We start from the raw sequence: 18,469 nt of genomic DNA, 5'->3' as shown, positions 1-18,469 counted from the left end.
TAGTGCACCACAAGTCATGCACCCTTTGTGATTGAATCTTTGTGTGTAATCCGATGATAACTGTTGTAGTTTTTGCCAGCACCAACCATTCCCTGAGGGCTGGCTTACACTCACCCCACATGCATCCAGCACAGGTGTCACTGGACATGTGAAACTGGTAATTAAAAGGGTCCAGGCTCAAGTGCTCGTAGCCAGTTCCACTATCTATCTCACTGTGTCTGTGTGTTCATTATGTATACATGATGGCACTGGGCCATACCACATTACATTGTGCTGTGGACAGCAGACACTACCATTTTACCTCTGGCAGTGGGGAAGACCTCGGTTATGTAGCTTTCTCGTCCCCCCCTGTAAGTGTAAGTGGAGTCCACAAAGCCGGCGTACGCCAGTACAGCGTAGGGGTGGGCAGAATTTGCCCAGGGCTCTGGCCGTGGTTCAGTTCTGGACTTGACAAAGAAGTAACAAATGTGTGTATCTGTGTTTTACTGTTGCACCACCTGGTACAAAATCCACAATGTTGCAATGTAGCGGGCTTGCACGAATGGAGAAATGAAGGAGCGCAAGACCGGTCGGGTATTGGTTCATACATGCCAAGTGTTGTTTATATCTGTATTATAAGGTACAAAAGTATTCCCCTAATACTTTAAGGCCCAAGTGGAGGCGGAAAAGGAACAAAATGTAGCACAGAAACCTCTTTTCTGGCCTGCCTAATTTACAGATTGGTGATGACTCTAATGAATTATTTACTCACAGCAATAGAATCTTATGACACATGTGGGTTTTCTTTTTTATGTTTGTTTATTTATCAAAAATATTTTATAGTATTTTTTGTTTGCAGACATCTTCAGGATTCAGTTCTTTAAGCATCACAGTTATAACATAAAGTGAAATCAATATGTTATTCAAACAAAAAGAGACCCAAACATTTTTTCATCTTTTGCAAGTTGAAAAATATATTTACAATGACCCCCAAAATTAGACTCATCACACTTCCATTCACTCCTATCATTCTACTCGATTACGATTATGATTCGATTCAATGAACTTTATTTCGATTCAAAGATAGAATCATAAAAGTATAAACAAGTTAAAAAGACCATTACACAGATAGTTTAAAAAAGACCATACAATTATATTAACATCCATAAAACATATTATGTTATATGTCCAGATTAAATTTGCAATACATTTAGGTCACTGTGGGAACAAAGATTATTGTAATCATTCTACTCATGCATACCAACTACCATACCACATAAATAGATACACAATAAAAAGACTTCTGAGAGAAAATCATATTCATGAATGCACCAATATCGTTGTGATCAATTTCACTTTTTGACCAAACGGAATAAGTCCACCAGTTTTGAATTTGGTTATTTCTTCTTTTTTGGTTTGATCTTGGATAAGAATTTCAGATGCTTGTCGTAGCCTACGTACGTTTCGGTGAAACCAAAAAGTCTGTCACCTTCATCAAGACTAACAAAAACATATTTTTCCTTCTATCAGAGAGGTCAGGGGTTCTATCTGTAATTACACAAATGAGTACATAAGAACACATTCTATGCAGTGACTATCCCTAGAACAACATTCTTTCAAGTAGTTATCAAAATGCTTATGTTAGGTAAAGCTAAGGTGCAAAAAATGAGGCAAACTGACGTCACTCAAAGATTACCTTAAACCCATGTTCAGAAACCAGGCAAGTGTGATGGAGGTAGGGGCGCTAGGTGGCGCCAAACCAAGATGGCCGCACTGGAGTGAGGCTCTCGCCAGATCGAGCACTCTCTCCTATCCTGCAGTATCCTGATCGACGTAATCTGCCCACCATCCACATCACTGGGGCCATCGAGCTGTCCTGAGCACAGCGGTACCAAGCTTGTGCCGAATGCCCCCCTAATAGCCTAGCAAATCGCTGTGTTTACCGGAGCGGGCAGTGGAGGAGCAACGGGGCCTGCTTGATGCCGAGGCCGCCCACCGGGAAAGGCCGGGGCTTTAAGACCTACACTACAACCCAGAGTGGCGCCTACCCCTGATCTACCGCTCGCGCCCAGCCGGCGAGACCAGCACCACGAGACCCCTGAGCGTCGGCCATAGAGGTGAGCGCTGCCTGCAATCTGCTGACCCGTCCCGCTGCTGCTGTTAGTCCCGCGTTCACGCTCCTGAGGAGTTTCGTTGCGGAGGGCCCGACCGCGGGCAGGGAGAGTAAAACATTTGCTTGGGGCCGGCTGGCTTCTCACCTGGCACAATACCCACGGATCCACCCCATGCGGAACCGTCCAGAGGCCTCCCGTGCCCGCCTAGCTGCAGCGCGTGCCTGATCTCCTTCACCCGACGGGGCAGCGCATCACGCGACCCCGAGGCACTGCAGTCTGCGCGTACCCGGCGGCTTGGCTGAACGGGGGACGGCGGGCACGAGAACCGTGACGCTAGCGACTGTCCCGCTGAGTTACCCCCCCCCTGGACTGGACTGCCGGGTGGGATCTCCCCGGCTGCTGCATTGCCCCCGAGCTATTGTGACACCCTGCACTGTTTCCCCCACTGGGAACCAATCTCCTGCATGTGCGTGGGCCTACTGCTGTGGCCTGCCTGGTGTGAGCTGGAGAGTGAGCTCCTGCTGTGCGTTGTTCACCGGATCTGCCGACTTTTACACTTAGCTGCGGGACATCCTCCTAGAAGGCACAGCAAGGCCTGTATAAAACTACAGTGAGGCTGGCCCTTCTACACTACTACACTCGCCCTGACTGCTGCATCTATCCGGCCCCGGAGAACCTACTGGGGTCACTCCTCCTGAAGAGATTGCTGCCCCCCCGCTAATCCCTCTACACGCCTGCACTGCACCCTCCCTCGCATGGTCAACGCCCGAGCAGACCGCCATTACTCTAAGGCCCGGTGGCCTACCAACCCCTTGCTGGAGACAGCTGCAGACCGACTGCTGACGTCCTTACCTGTCACATCGCCTTGGATGCTCGGTGGGTGTGAGCCCCGCTCCTTACTTACCTGTGATACTGAACCGCTATTACTCCACGCTAGCGTCTCTGCCCACGTCGGCAGTCGCCTTATCCACACCTGCCACCGTCCTGGCGTCCTCCTCCTCTACTACTTCCCGGACGCCCCGGCGAGAAATGGGCCGCAACAATGCTAGACAGTCCAAAATACCCTTTGAATCCAAAAAGTCTTCCAAAACAACGCCGGAGACAGAGGGTGGCCCTACCGCCTCGGCCCCCCAGGATGAGGACTGGAAATCCCTGCTGCTCAGCATGAAGCAAAGCCTGTCATCAATAGATACCAAAATCGACGCCATAAACACTCGCATGGACAGTGTTGTGGCCAAATTGGAACATCATGACACCCGCATAAAAGAGACCGAGGACAGAATCTCTGAACTGGAAGACGGGGCCACCTCGACCAACAAGCAAGTCTCGCAAATGGACAGACTGCTCAAGATCATTGCGGACAAGAATGAGGATTTAGAAGCGAGGTCCCGCCGCAATAACGTCCGAGTCCTGGGCCTTGCAGAGTCCACCAACACGGGGAGAATGGAGATATTCATAGAGAAACTTGTTGTGGAACTATTTGGGAAAGAAGCCTTCTCCTCACACCTCATTGTGGAAAGGGCCCACAGATCTCTCGCTGCGCGGCCACCTCCTGGAGCCCAGCCGCGACCCATCATCGCTCGCTTCCTAAACTACAGGGACAGAGATGCGGTATTGCGTCGGGCACGGGAAATTGGAACTGTGACCTATGGGAACGCGACACTATCTTTTTTTCCCGACTTCACCCCCTCAGTCCAAGACGCCAGGCGCAAATTTGCGGGGGTAAAAAAGAAACTCCAGACCCATGAGATCCCATATGCCATGCTTTACCCAGCAAAGTTAAAAATAACATACCAAGGAACACCACACTTCTTTCATAATCCGCAGCAGGTGGAGGACTTTATTAAGCAGCACAGTAAGGAATGGACAAGGGATGAGAGGGAGAGAAGGTGCTCAGGGTCGCACTCTCCGATGTCCCACCAAGATTAATACATGTCACTGCTTTCCTGTTCGTAGATATGTCGGACACTGCACCTGTCTGGGCTAGAAGCTGCTGATCCCGGTGAGGTACCAATTCTGATTTCTTCTCTCATCGATCTAAGACATAACTGAGTGCTTGATCACCCACCTCCGTCCCACGTAGGCCGACTGGGCTCTGACCTGGTTGCAAGTGGGTACAAGTAAGGAGGTGGAGGGCAGGTCTGGCGCCCCTAGATTCCGTCCCTAATGGGCGATCCCCTAAACGCCTCTTCCCCTTCTGGGGCGAGAGCAACTGTAATGACTGTTTTGACTTTGGTTCTCTTTGGGTTCAGGGAGGGGGGGTGGGGACTAATGGCCCGGCCAGTTGGGGTTGCCGGTGTGGGAGGGTCTATGCTAAGCTTCAAATCTACAACCCTTGATACGCCACATACCACTGTAATGTTCAGTCAATACTGGGTTGATGGTCTAATTGTATTCCGGCCAGTTGGGGTTGCCGGCAATGGAGGACAAATAGTCTGTTTTAATTCTGTTGGGTTAACTATTGCAGATATTCCCAGGACAAGGGGGGAATGTGGGAAAGTACTGGAAATTGATCAAGTTAGAAAGCTCACTGATTTCTGTCTGAACTTGAATGCTACGAATACATGCCATAATTCGCTTTCACTGTGGGGATGGGTGATGTAACAGATGCGCCGCCAGCGCTCCAATTTCAGCTGGTGTCGTGGAATGTACGTGGCCTCAATAATCCTAGAAAAAAACGACAAATACTGGGATACCTAGACAGACATGGTGTATCAATAGCTATGCTGCAAGAAACGCATTTAGTGCCGAATGGGCCCCCTTTGTTCGCTTCAAGGTGGGCATCGTGCAGGGTTTTCTCATCTTACTCAAACTACGCTAGGGGTGTTACAATCCTGATAAAGAAAGGTATGGGATTTACCCCAGCGGGCTCAGACACTGACTCAGGTGGCAGATACTGTATGGTATGGGGGAAGCTACACTCTCACATGGTTCTCTTTGCATGTTACTACGGCCCCAACACAGATGACCCATCCGCACTTCTTACAATGTGGGGCAAGATTCAAACTCTAGGTATAGCCCACGTCATACTGGGAGGAGACTTCAATACTGCTGTGAAACCTGCAATGGACAGATCGCACCCACAGTCAATACATTATACTCATACTCAACGCACTTTATTGGACATCGTGGAGGACCATCACTTGACAGATGCTTGGAGACACTCACACCCCTCCCTACGGCAAGGCACACACTTCTCGGCAGTACACTCCACCTGGGCACGCATTGATTATTTTTTTCTGACCGCAGGCCTCACTCCCTGGGTGGTTAAAACTCTGCACCTCGCCCGCACATTCTCTGACCACTCACCTGTCCTGCTTTCCATGCGCGTCCCCCTTGACGTCTCTCCTTACTTGAACTGGCGCCTCAACCCTGCACACCTCACAGACTCGGCCTTTAAGGCGGACCTTGAGCAAGACATACAAGACTTCTTTGACCGTAACACTGACTCTGTCTCAAGCTTCACTACTGTATGGGAAGCCTTTAAGGTCACCGTGAGGGGATGGTGCATTTCCAAGGGAGGGGGAGTCCTCAAATCCCTTCGAGGCGAGCTACGTAAGCTAGAAACTGAAATACGAGCTCTTGAACAGAATATCTCTCACGGGGCGCAGGAACGCAAAAGGCAGGCTCAGATACGAGAAAAAATTAACAAATACACCGAGGCTGCAGATAGAGAATGTAAATTCCTGGGGAAACCCTACATAGCGCGCACATACGGAGAGGGAGATAGGCCTGGGAGGGCGCTGGCGTCGGCTGTTAGGCCCCCCAGACACCACAATTATGTCACTGCTCTGCTCGACGAACAAAAGGTACCACAGAGAGACCTCCCTGGACAGCTCCGTGTACTTACGGACCATTACACAACACTTTACACCTCCCAAAGACAATCACCACTAGACCTGCACACATACCTTGAGGACACTGCGATAGCTTGGATGGGCCCCACACAACAGCGGTTCTTACACCATGAATTAGAACTGGATGAAATAAAGGACGCTATCATGTCCATGAAATCTGGCAAAGCTCCAGGGTCAGACGGCCTACCAATAGACTTCTATAAAACCTACATTCATTTGCTTGCCCCTATACTTAAACAGGTGTACTACTCCGCTCTCGAGGAAGGCATCTTGCCAACTAGTATGCGTGAAGCCCTGATAACATCCCTTCTTAAACCGGGCAAACAACCAGAATTTTGCGACTCCTACAGACCTCTTTCTTTATTAAATACGGACGTTAAAATACTAGCGAAGGTCCTAGCGACACGCCTGAATCTCCTGATGGACCGGTTGGTACTTCCAGACCAAGCAGGATTTGTCCCTAACCGCGCGACCTCCCACAACCTCCGCACCTTGCAGGCTGTACTTCAGGATATTGACCCCAGATGCGAGGCTGCAGCGGTTTTCTTGGATGCCACTAAGGCGTTCGATTCCCTGGAATGGGACTACCTCCTGTCGCTAATGGAACGGATGGGAACTCCCTTTAGCTTCCTAGATTGGATCAGACTATTATATACTAAACCGCACGCTTCAGTCCTACTAAATGGATCTCGATCAGCCCCCTTTGAAATACATAGGGGTACTCGTCAGGGATGCCCACTATCCCCAGTACTGTTTGCAATAGCTATTGAACCCCTTGCGGCCAAACTTAGGCAACATCATAATCATCGATCATTGATCTACCCTGAACGACAACTTCTCATTTCACTATATGCGGATGACATGACTTTATACATTCACAAGCCGCGAGACAACCTGAATCCCCTCCTGCGCGAAATAACCAAATTTGGTGCCATAGCGGGGATACAGATAAACTGGTCGAAATCTGCCTTGTTCCCCTTAACAGACAAAACTCCCCAGTTCCCACTCGACTACCCACTGATATGGGAAAATGACGAGATAAAGTACTGGGGAATCAACATAACCAGGAACCGTGAAGCCCTGATTAGGGCGAACTACGGCACTGTCCTGGACAAGGTGACAGACAGCGTTACTAGATGGATCCACCTCCCGCTGTCCATGGCTGGACGCATATCCTTGATTAAGATGGTAATCCTCCCTAAGATGCTATACCTTTTCACTAATATTCCGTACAGCCCCGGCTCGTACTTCTTCCGCGCTCTGGATTCCCAGTTGTCTAGATTTATATGGGGGGGGAAGCAGGCAAGGATGGGATTAGGAACACTCATGTTGCCATATCACCAAGGTGGATTCGACGTACCAAACTTCCGGTTGTATTATGACTGCGCGCAAGGCCACTTTGCCGCTTACTGGCTCCATCCACCTCTCTTCATGGCGCACCTGGCTGTGGAAGATGGGTACATGAGGCCTGCACAGCCATCGAGTTATCTCTACTCGGAGGCCCGTATTACTGACCGCGACCCCTCCACAGTGGACTGCACGGTACTGGCCTGGCGTAGAATCGCTAAACGCATGGATGTTACCTTTTTATATTCCCCGCGCATGACCCTAGCACACGACCTCAGATTGAGCATCACCTGTGAAGAAATAGGCCGCAAAATGCTCACCAAACTAGCCCTTCACTCATGGGGGGATTTATACATACAGGGGCAATTTCGAACCTCAGCTCAATTTTTTGGGGCACATACACCCTCCGTCATGGACACGTTCCTATATACACGGTTACGGCAAAATATTAAATCTGTCACACCCAGCTTCCCGGACGAGCCGGAAGTCATGGCACCCTTACATGCTCTGCTACAGAGTGACACCCCGAAACATGTAGTCTCCATGTTATACAAACATGCGTACGCAGCCTCTACTCATCCAGATCTCAGAGCGAGGCGAGACTGGGACGAGGACTTAGATTCCCCACTCTCGGACGATCAATGGGAGGAAAGCTGCTCACACACGAATTCAGTAACAGGTAATGCTCGCCTCAGACTGGTCCACTTCAAGTTTTTGCATCGCCTATACCATACCCCTGCTAAGCTGCGCCGCTTTGGTCTCCGGGACAATGACCGCTGCCTCAGATGCAAACGGCCAGGAGCAGACTTTATCCACTTGGCGTGGTCCTGCCAGGCTGTTGCCTCATTCTGGGTTAAAGTTTTCGGAGCCATGTCTGACATGGTAGGGGTAACGGTCGAACCCTGTCCCAAAATTGCTCTGCTTGGCCACTCTGCCCCGGCGATTAAGACAAACAGGAAATTTTTCGCGCTCGGATTTTTAATTGCGAAACGCCACGTAGCCTGTAGATGGGGTAGGGGTCGAGCCCCCAAATTCAAAATATGGCTGACTACAATGTCGACTTGGCAGGAACAACTACATAATTATGCCGAACTGTTACCTCATAAGTCACGCCCTAAAGACCTCTGGGGCCCACTCACTGCTTACCTACTCCGGACACTATCTGATGAGGAGCCCGCACCTGATAGCCGTGAGGACACGGGCCACGTTGCACGATCCTCCGTGCCCATTGACACAGCTGATTCTCTTCTGACTGACGCTATTGGACTCCCCTCCCCCGCCCTCTAAGTACACTATAAGACATGGGGTTTCGATACCAACATAGGCTTTGTTCAATGTCATAAGCATAGTAAAACGGATATGTAACGGCGCATTACACCTGCCTTGAGTGATCGGGAGGCGTGCCACTACCCTCCCGGCTCATACATTATTCTCTCCCCACGTTATGCAGACCGCACAAAACATGGCATTCAAGCACGTAACGTCCACTCCAATGCACAGACATGATCATAGACTGCACTTATTGCCCTCCCCCCCCCCACAACAGTTATGTCGGTCACTAAGCGGCGGAGTTCACCCACTTCTAGCATACACGGATCCCCGTAAGGGGAAGCGTCACAACCTTGCTCTGCGCTAAAAGATCCTCTGAGCCACATACGAAGTATGGTGGATACTCTGTGGGCTGGGGCTGATCACCTTTGTTTTCATAGTCTACTATGAAAGGTTTAGAGTTCAACAAAAAATGGAAAATGGGACCTCAATTGTTCACTGTTTGTCATTAAATGGTTATTTACCTGCGAAATAACATATTCCTTTACAGCTTCATTCACTTTACAACGCGGCCGGCCCAGACGGGTTGTAGGCAATATGCTGTGTTAAATCAATGTTCCATCTTACATAGTAACTGGATGCAAAATCGCTACTTGATATGGCTGCCGGCCTGCCTACGCGGGTTATAGGAGTATTAAGCTGTGTACTACTTTTCAATGCCAATAAAGGTCTTCAAAAAAAAAAAAAAAAAAAAAAAAAAGTGTGATGGAGGTAAGTGTGATCCAATATTAGGCACTATTGTGATTGTTCCTACATGCTAGAGCAGATCACTAGTAAGAGGTCCTGTGGTGACAGTGAGAGCATGAATAGTTAATAGAGAAAGCCTGCACCAAGTCAAATGGAAAAGCAAAAATGTGTTCATAATAACCTATATGAGTTACAAGGTGCTAGGGGTATTTTAATTCCTCTGTAGAGCGAACTGGTTTCGGAGAGTGGAGATAGATCTATTAATGACAATAAAAAGTGTTGTTATTTTAAGTTCTATTTGTTGAAAGTCTCTATTTCTGACCTTAGTGACTCTATATTCTAATGCTCGCTTACCCTTAATGCTAAGGTCTTCTCATTCAATTAGATTAGAGAGCTATGATGCCAGGATTAAGGAGCTTTGGATAGTGCTATTCATCCATGAGGAGGATTTCCGTATAAAACCTGCATTGAGGGGTTAACAGAGGAATTTTTATGATGTCATTGTTATCTACAGTATCTGTATAATCAGGAAGTGTGTGCTCCATGGAGATCTTACCTAAAAACAACACGTGCTCTAAGGTCTGTGAATCACATAGATAGTCTTCACGTTAGAAGGGATAGTTAAAATTCCTGAGCTTCTTCTGTAATCAATCTACAATTGGAGATGATTTATATAGGAATATTAAAATGTTTGCGAGGAACATTATAATATATGTTTGATTTTAGCTTGAAAACAGGGACAATAATTCTGTAGTACTGATAGAGCGCGCAGGTCACCCGACTAAACATAATGCACACCTTGGGCCCATAAAAATAATTTTCACATATACTTTATATATATCTAATCAGTTAACCTTCACACTATTATCAGTAATTCAGTTTTACTTCTTCCTTCTTTTCGTGTACCTGACTTACCAATCCTTGTAACAGGTACCTAAGATCACAATGGATCAGGAGCCAGCTGTGGGATTAAGTAGACAGCACCAAAATACCATGTAACATTGAAATAACGGTTTGTGCTTCATAATAACCACAGACACAAGAAGTTTTCAACACCTTTATCTAATTCTCTTCCTCATCGTATGCCATGAGCCACAAAATTACACAGATCAAACTGTCTATAACTAGAATTAAAAATATTGTATAGCTATGAATGAGAGTAAGAAAACATTTACAAATCGAAAAAATAAAGGGAAGGGAAAATAAGGAACACGCTATTTTAAGTCAACAGACTTTCACAACTTCACTAAAGGCGGGTAAAGAAAGGGAACCTGCGCTACCTCCTCTCTGCAAGGAATCTGCCAATAACCCCGATTGGGTTCTCGAATCTCCCAGCAAAGTGCTTCGCCAGCACTTAAGGTTTCCCAAACCCCGACTGAGTCTGTGGAAAATACGGACAGAGTGCTCCGCAGCTCTCTGTATCAATCACCTATAGAGTTCGTTGGGTCAGTGACAGGTCAGCTATTCGGACAAGTCGGACAATTTCTCTAGCTAAACCTAGGCTAGTTATACTGTTTTCGGGTCAGGGTACCACCCACCAATGTTGCAAGTGAAAGGTTCCCTAAATTCTGATTGGTCAAAGGAGGAGGTTAGGTCATCACGTTACCTAAAATTTAGACTTTCTCAGGCTTAATATTCATTTTCGAACCCACCCCTTACATTCCAGTTCCCATGTCATAAGAATTATAGAATACAATAGGGTACACAGTAGGTTTAATACAAATGTTACAAATGCAGGTACAGTTCAGCTTCGTCTTGCTGGGTAGCAAGTCGTTTCTCATGAACATCTTAGCCTTGGCTGCCAGCTGGCTGATTTCCACTGCGGCCAGGTTCATTTCCCCCATCACGTGACTGGGACCATATGAGCTTCAAATATGGAGTAGCAAGCGCCTCCCAGGCCCAAGGAGTATGATACATGTAAAGTAAGCGAAAACAATTTAGAAACACAGGAAAGAAATTAATACACTGTATACCGTGATTGGCTATACTACACACCCCTTACTTTATAATAACTATAGCATTAGGAGTTAGGCAGAACAGACAGCTTTGCAAAAGCGGCAATGCAAGCACGGAGCATGTGAGAAAACAAAGCGGCCATTTTAGCAGTACTGCGCATAAGCAACAAATTCCCTCCAGAACTGCGAGTGCGTCACATCACATGGGTATGACCGACACATGCGCAGACTAACTTCCCGCAAAGCAGCGACCATTTTAAAGACAAGCGTTATTACTGTTTAGTAAACACATAGGCAAGCGTCTCTAGGACACCCCCGTGTAGTGTAAAATGTGCAATATTAGTAAGACAAACAAGTTGAATTAATTTATTAACATTATTTGAGGTTTTTGATACAAGCAAGTCGCTGAACGTGCGAATACTTGCTCCATCAATCCCCTCTTTGATGATATTTACTATCATCACTATTAATGGAACCAGATGCCAACTTTTCACATTTTTCCCAGTTCAATTTCTTCAAGCATTCGATTCATCTTTTCTTTCGTTTCTTTATTAGGGTGAGAATTTTTCACCCTTTTATAAATCTGATTATTCAGTTCCTCTAGTTCTAACTCATCCACATTCCTCTTCACTCCTCCTGTTCACAGTGTACTTTTTCTGATGTTTGCGACATTTACAACAAATGAATATGATAAACACTACTATACTTATCCCCATGATTGGCATCAGTATTTTACTTAAAAGACTTTTCCCTAAGTTAGAAAACCAATGACCTACAGAGGAGAGACCATCAGTTAGTCTCTTCCAGGCACTGTCAACTTCCAGTGGTTTGAGCTCTTTTTCCAAATTTGTAATATTCCTCACATACCTTTTGATCTCCACACTTTTGTCAGGTATGTAAGTGCAACAATGTTGCGCTTTCAACATTCTACAGACTCCGCCCTCTTTTGATAATAAGGTGTCAAGAGCAAGCCTATTTTGTAAAACCATAGATCTGATCGCAACCATCTCGGTATTGACCATCAGGAAACCTCTAGCAGTGTCAGTAGATAACCGATCCACTACTGTTGACAACTTGCAAATTCTGTGTGTATTCAGAGTCACTCCCACTGCAGGTATCAATGCACTAAAAATATCTCCCACTATTTCTCCGGCAGTCTCTCTTTTTGTGCGTGCTAATTTATTAGTCTTGTCAGTGCTTTCAGTGCTTTTCCCCACATGGTATATCTTTGGAAAGACAATACCAAAGTAACAGCTTCCGTACCAATGGTCCGGCAATTTGAAATAAGCCTTGGCTCTGACCCACCTTTGAATCCCCAACCCCCAATTACCTTGTAATTATGTTCGCACTCACTGGAACCAATGAATATGTTATTATAGTAACTAGTAATTTCTCTGTGAAGACAAAGTTTCCCTTTCTTTTCGAAATCCAGTAACATGGCAGCATTTGCTCCACCATTCGAGGTGCTCCCTATATTTTCTGCCCATTTAGGAACTTTCTGAGTTTTGTCTTTGGCCTTCGTTTGGAAACTTTCTCTTCTCTTTTTTACCATATCCAGAAATTCTTTCTCCTTTTCATGTAAAGAACAAGTCAAGTTATTTTTGTGTGAGTCATCTATGGTAATTTTTCCTACAGTTAGAAAAGAATCACTCATGTATTTAGCTACATCTCGAGTCGTTTGTACAGGGTTCAGGTTTCTACGAACAGGAATTTCAGAAAATGTCACGTCAAGGTTTGAGTAGTAATACTGTAACGGTCCTCTTCTGTAAAATAAGCTAGTCAGTATATACTGCAGGAAATTCCATAGGTTAAGGGCAAGTGGTGGTAAGTCACGCCTTCAGCTACTGAAGTGGGTAGCTTCATGCAGACATAACAGTCATCTATTTCCATCGTCTCTACATAATGTACTAATAGGTTTGCGAAAACATTTAAATGAGTTTTGTTCCTGATTTTGTTAAAGTGTAATCCTTCCTCATCTGGTGCTTCTAAATCTAGTTTGGTTTGTTTCAGGCTAAGTGGTCTGTCTAGTACATCTATACTTTGTGGTGTACTTCTAGTGTGTGATTCTACAGTGTCATCTGATAGGTTATTATTTGGGTACAGACTTGGGTTTTTACTCATCATAGAAGGAATGGTTAAAGTCAGTCCTATCCATAGTATTAGAACTAGTGCTATACTACATATACATATTTGACAGCATGTTTTACAACAATTACGTCTAGGTCTTCCATTCACATTGGAATCAGACATTTTGGCTCAAAAGAAGTTTTTCAACCCCTCTTTGTAACTTTATACAGGTTTCTTACACAGAGCAACTTCAGGTTGGTTCTTCTTCTTCGGTACTCTGGTTAGCAATCAATTCTTCATCACTTTCGTCACTTATCTCAAGATTTTCAAATTCTTCCAACACCAGATAAGTCCATTCAGGATTCTGATATTTACTGTTCTGTCTCTTAATTCAAGCACTTCTTCTCTTAGGCTTTACTCCAGACTGTTCTGCTTTACTGGAGGCCTGTTTCCTTTGCTCAAGTTTGTCTTCTACAGTCTTTAGTCTTAGTCTCAGTATTTTTATGAACCTTGGTTCCCTTTTCTTCTTCTTGAATCTTTTGACTGGCACTGTTACTTGGCTTTCTTCTAATGCTCTTTTATTTTCGTTCAGTTGTGGCACATCTGCTTCAATAGTTTCTTCTTCCCTATCTGTCTGACTAGTTCCAGGTCTTGTGGAGAAGTGTGGCTCAGGGGTTAGAGGCGGCAGACCCGGAATCTGAGATTGGCCCTGGACCAGGGTTCAATTCCCCGCCTCGGCGGGTCTTGGGCTAAAAAATTCCTCGGACTCGATAATTCTCGCTCCGGTGCCCTCTCGACTCACGGGTTCACACTCTGCGACTCTGGGCAATAGCTTGCTTAATCTCCACAACGGCCCCTCATGGCGGGATGCCTGGCTTTCACCTTGTGGATACCCTGCTGGGGTTATCTCACAGGGGAATACCAGGACGGGTTCCCTAAGCAAGCGCCGGGAAACCCACTGCGGGTAGCTGTGCGCTATATAAGTTCAAATACATTTACATTTACATTTACATCTTGGGTCGGTTTCTTCTGCCTGGTCACTAAGCTGGCCTGGTTCAGGTGTATGCTGGATTTGACTTTGTTTGATTTCTTCTTCCTGAACACATTTATCTATTTCTATCTGATCTTGTTCAAGCTCTTCGAACCTTTGATTTTCTTCTGCTTGAACTTCCGCCCTATTTTCTATTTGTCCCTTTTCAATCTCAGGAGTTCTTGGAGGTGTGTCGATAACCTGTTCTGTCCCTATCTGACCTTCCTCGTTATCCGATTTGACATGGATTTTGATGATCTGATTATCTTTTCTATTCCTGTCTCGTCCTCACTATCCCACTCTCAATCTAAGTAGGTTTGTCTTCTGGTTCTTATGGAATCGAATGTCAGGTCGATTACTGGGACCTACTCATCTTGACTGGTGCTCGGTTGTTCGTCATCAGCTACTTCAGGACCAACGTCAGGAGACCCCTCAGCTGCACAACCATCAGCCTCAGTTTCTTTGTCTTCTGTCACCCTTTCGTATGGCTGGCATGGATCCACTTCGGCACACCTGCACACTTCACCGCTGTTGTGGTAACAAGAATCACTTGTCTCGGTTTTCCCCACTTCGGTGCAAGGCAACTCGACCGGGTGTGTTTCTTTAGTACAACCCAATCACCCGGATTCAGATTATGGGCTGGAGTTGCTGGCCTGGCGACGGCATTTTCCCCAATCTGGTGAGAGATAGAACACACTTGGTCACCCAGTTGCTTGCAGTACTCTAGCACCAAATCATCAGAAATGCTTATCAGTTTGTGTCCTGGTACCCATGCTTGCCACATTACTCTTCCCATCAGTATCTCATGGGGGCTCAGGCCTGTCTTCCAATCTGGAATACTTCTGATTCCCATCAAGACAAGGGGCAAAGCGTCTATCCAATTCATTCCAGTAGATTCACACATTTTTCCTAATCTTGACTTGATAGTGCCATTCAGTTGTTCTACCACTCCAGAAGCCTCTGGGCGATATGCACAGTGCAATTTTTGGGTAATTTTGAATGCTTCACAGAGTTGGCCTATTACCTCATTGTGAAAATGCCCACCTCTTTCTGATTCAATTGTAACTGGAAAACCGAACCTAGGTATCAATTCCCTTAGTAACATCTTGGCTACAGTAATGCCATCATTGTTCTTTGCAGGATAAGGTTCTACCCATTTTGAAAATAGGCAGACAATGACAAGGACGTACTTCATTCCTTTACAGAGGGGTAACTGTATAAAGTCAATTTGTAATCTGACAAAGGGACCTTCTGCCTTTCCGATTGTACCTGGTAAAACTACTGTTTTCTTTCCAGGATTAAACTGCTGACAAGTTAAGCACCTCTGGCAGAGTGCCTCTGCAATGTTCCTGAATTTCGAATTGTACCATGTCTGTTTAAAGACACGAACCATAGCATCCCTGCCTATATGTCCATCTCCATGTATTAGCCGGGCCATAGGAGCAAGCAAGCTGTCAGGCAATACAGGCATACCATCAGTGTAAACCATAACACCATCCTCACTCCTTTCCTGACAACCAGACTTTCTCCACCTTTTCTTTTCCTTTGGTCCTGCTGCGTTTTGCAAATCTTTCAGTTCTTCCCATGATTGTACATCCTCAAACACCATAAGTTGGCAGCTGTTTCCATATCCCCCCAACTTGATGTTGACTGACATTTGATACCTTGCACAATATTGGGCTAGTTGGTCAGCATATCGATTACCTGCTGTCACATCGTCATTGCCAGATTTGTGAGCAGCACACTTGACCACTGCCAATTCTTTTGGTAACTGGATTGCCTCCAGTAGCTCCTGTACAACCTTTCCATTTCTGATAGGAGTACCTGAAGAAGTCAGGAACTCTCTTTGCAGCCACAACTGGCCGAAGTCATGCACAACCCCATAGCCGTACTGGCTATCCGTATATATGGTTGTCCTCTTATTTTTCCCAACTTTACAGGCTCTTGTCAAGGCAATTAATTCGGCTACTTGTGCAGACTTGACTCCAAATAAATAGGATGCTTCTACTGCACGTTCTAAGGTGCACACTGCGTAAGCAGCACTTAGGCCTCCATCCTCATGTCTTAGACACGAGCCATCCACAAACAGTTCGTAATCTTCAACGGGCAAAGGCATTTCTTTAATGTCTGGGCATGGTTTTCTACTGAACTCGGTCAGGTCAATGCAATCATGCTCGACCTCTCCCTTCACTTCTGCTATGAGGGAATCTGGTAATAGGGTAGCTGGATTCAATATGTTACATCTAGTAATGGTCACATTTGCTGCACCCACAAGAATTCTTTCATACTTAGTCAGCCGACTAGGTGTGAGATACTGGGTTTTAGTTCGGGTCAGTAAGATTACAACCGCATGTGGAACATACACAGTTACAGGATGTCCCATAATGATGGATTCACTCTGCTCGAGATTCATGCAAGTTGCAGCTACTGCTTTCAGACATCCAGGCAATCCAGCAGCCACTGGAACTAAAGTAGCAGAAAAATATGCCACAGGACGTCTAGTCAAACCATGCGCTTGGGTCAGGACTGATAGTGCACAATTGTCTCGTGTGTCACAAAACAATTCTTTTGAGTAATCAGGCATTCCTAATGCAGGAGCTGTACACAGACAGTCTCGTAATTTGGTAAAAGCTGACATGCTTTCTTCGTCCCACTCCACTGGGTCCTTTGCTCCTTTCTTTGTCATTTTTATTAATGGTTTTGCTAGAACTGCAAATCCCACAATCCACTGTCTACAGTATCCTACAACCCCAAGGAACATTCTAATCTCTTTCGGAGTATTGGGTAGATGCATGTTTCAAATTATCCTGATTCTTTCTGTGGTTACTTTCCTGATACCTTTCTCTAGCTGGTGCCCCAGATACTTTACGGAAGAGGTACAGAACTGTAATTTGTCTGGTGATACTTTATGCCCTCCTTCACCTAAATGGTTCAGTAAGACAAAGGTGTCAACAACACAGTCTTTCCGACTTTTAGACGCCACCAAGAGGTCGTCTATGTATTGCACTAGGACTGATTCTCTAGGTAAGACCAAAGATTCAAGACATTTTTTCAGAATCTGATTAAAGATTGAAGGACTCTCTGTGTACCCCTGAGGGACACGATTCCAGACGTAGACATGACTGTCAAATTCAAATGAGAAAAGGAATTTACTCTCTGGATGCAATGGGATTGAACAGAATGCATGACATAGGTCAATGACGGTGAACCATTCAGCATTCCATGGTATTTGGTACAAGATCACGGCAGGATTTGGTACAATAGGGCAGCAGGGAACAACGATTTTGTTTACCTTGCGCAGGTCCTGTACTACTCTGTACTTACCACTCGGTTTCTTGATTCCAATTATGGGTGAATTACAAGGACTGCTCATTACCTCCTGTATGATGTTGGCTTCCAATAATCTTTTTACTTCGATGGCAACCCCTGACTTTACCTCTGCACTCATTTTGTACTGTTTGGTATTTGGGTAAACTGCATCTTCTCTTATAGCTAATTTAATTGGGTCAACATTTGCCATTAATCCTACATCCTTTCCAGTAAAATCCCACACTTCTGGTTTCACTGTCTGTTGGAGTTCTTCAGGTAAGTCTTGTATTGTCAGTCTTTTAATTTCTGAGTCAGGCCTTATTAACATTAATTTGTAAATTCCATCTTCATCTGGGGTCTGAATTTCAACGCCTTTTGGTGTGCAAAAGATGGTACAATTAATTTTGCACAACAAATCACGTCCCAATAGGTTCACAGGACTGGAGTCACAGGCGACAAATCTGTGCATCTCTTTGAAGTTCCCTATTGTGATCTCCATGGGCTTGGTTACTGGGGTATTAATTAACTGATTAGAAACACCCACTACTTGGATTGCTTCTCCCGAGAGGGGTAGGTTTGGGACATCTGCTGTTCTCACAGTAGAACGGGTAGCACCAGTGTCCAACAGAAAGGTGACGTCATTTCCTTCAACCTTTCCTTCAATGTATGGCCCTGACTGGTCTACCGGCAAGGAGGCGCCAAGCACGCACTCCTCGTCCTCCCCCCTCAGGCACCGTCAGTAAGGTTCATCACAGAGGAATGTATCATTCAACAGGAATTGCGAAGTTGCTGCAT

This window comes from Lissotriton vulgaris, chromosome 10 (genome assembly GCF_964263255.1).
Source record: "Lissotriton vulgaris chromosome 10, aLisVul1.2, whole genome shotgun sequence".
Classification (NCBI taxonomy): domain Eukaryota; kingdom Metazoa; phylum Chordata; class Amphibia; order Caudata; family Salamandridae; genus Lissotriton; species Lissotriton vulgaris.
This window is presented reverse-complemented; position numbering follows the sequence as displayed.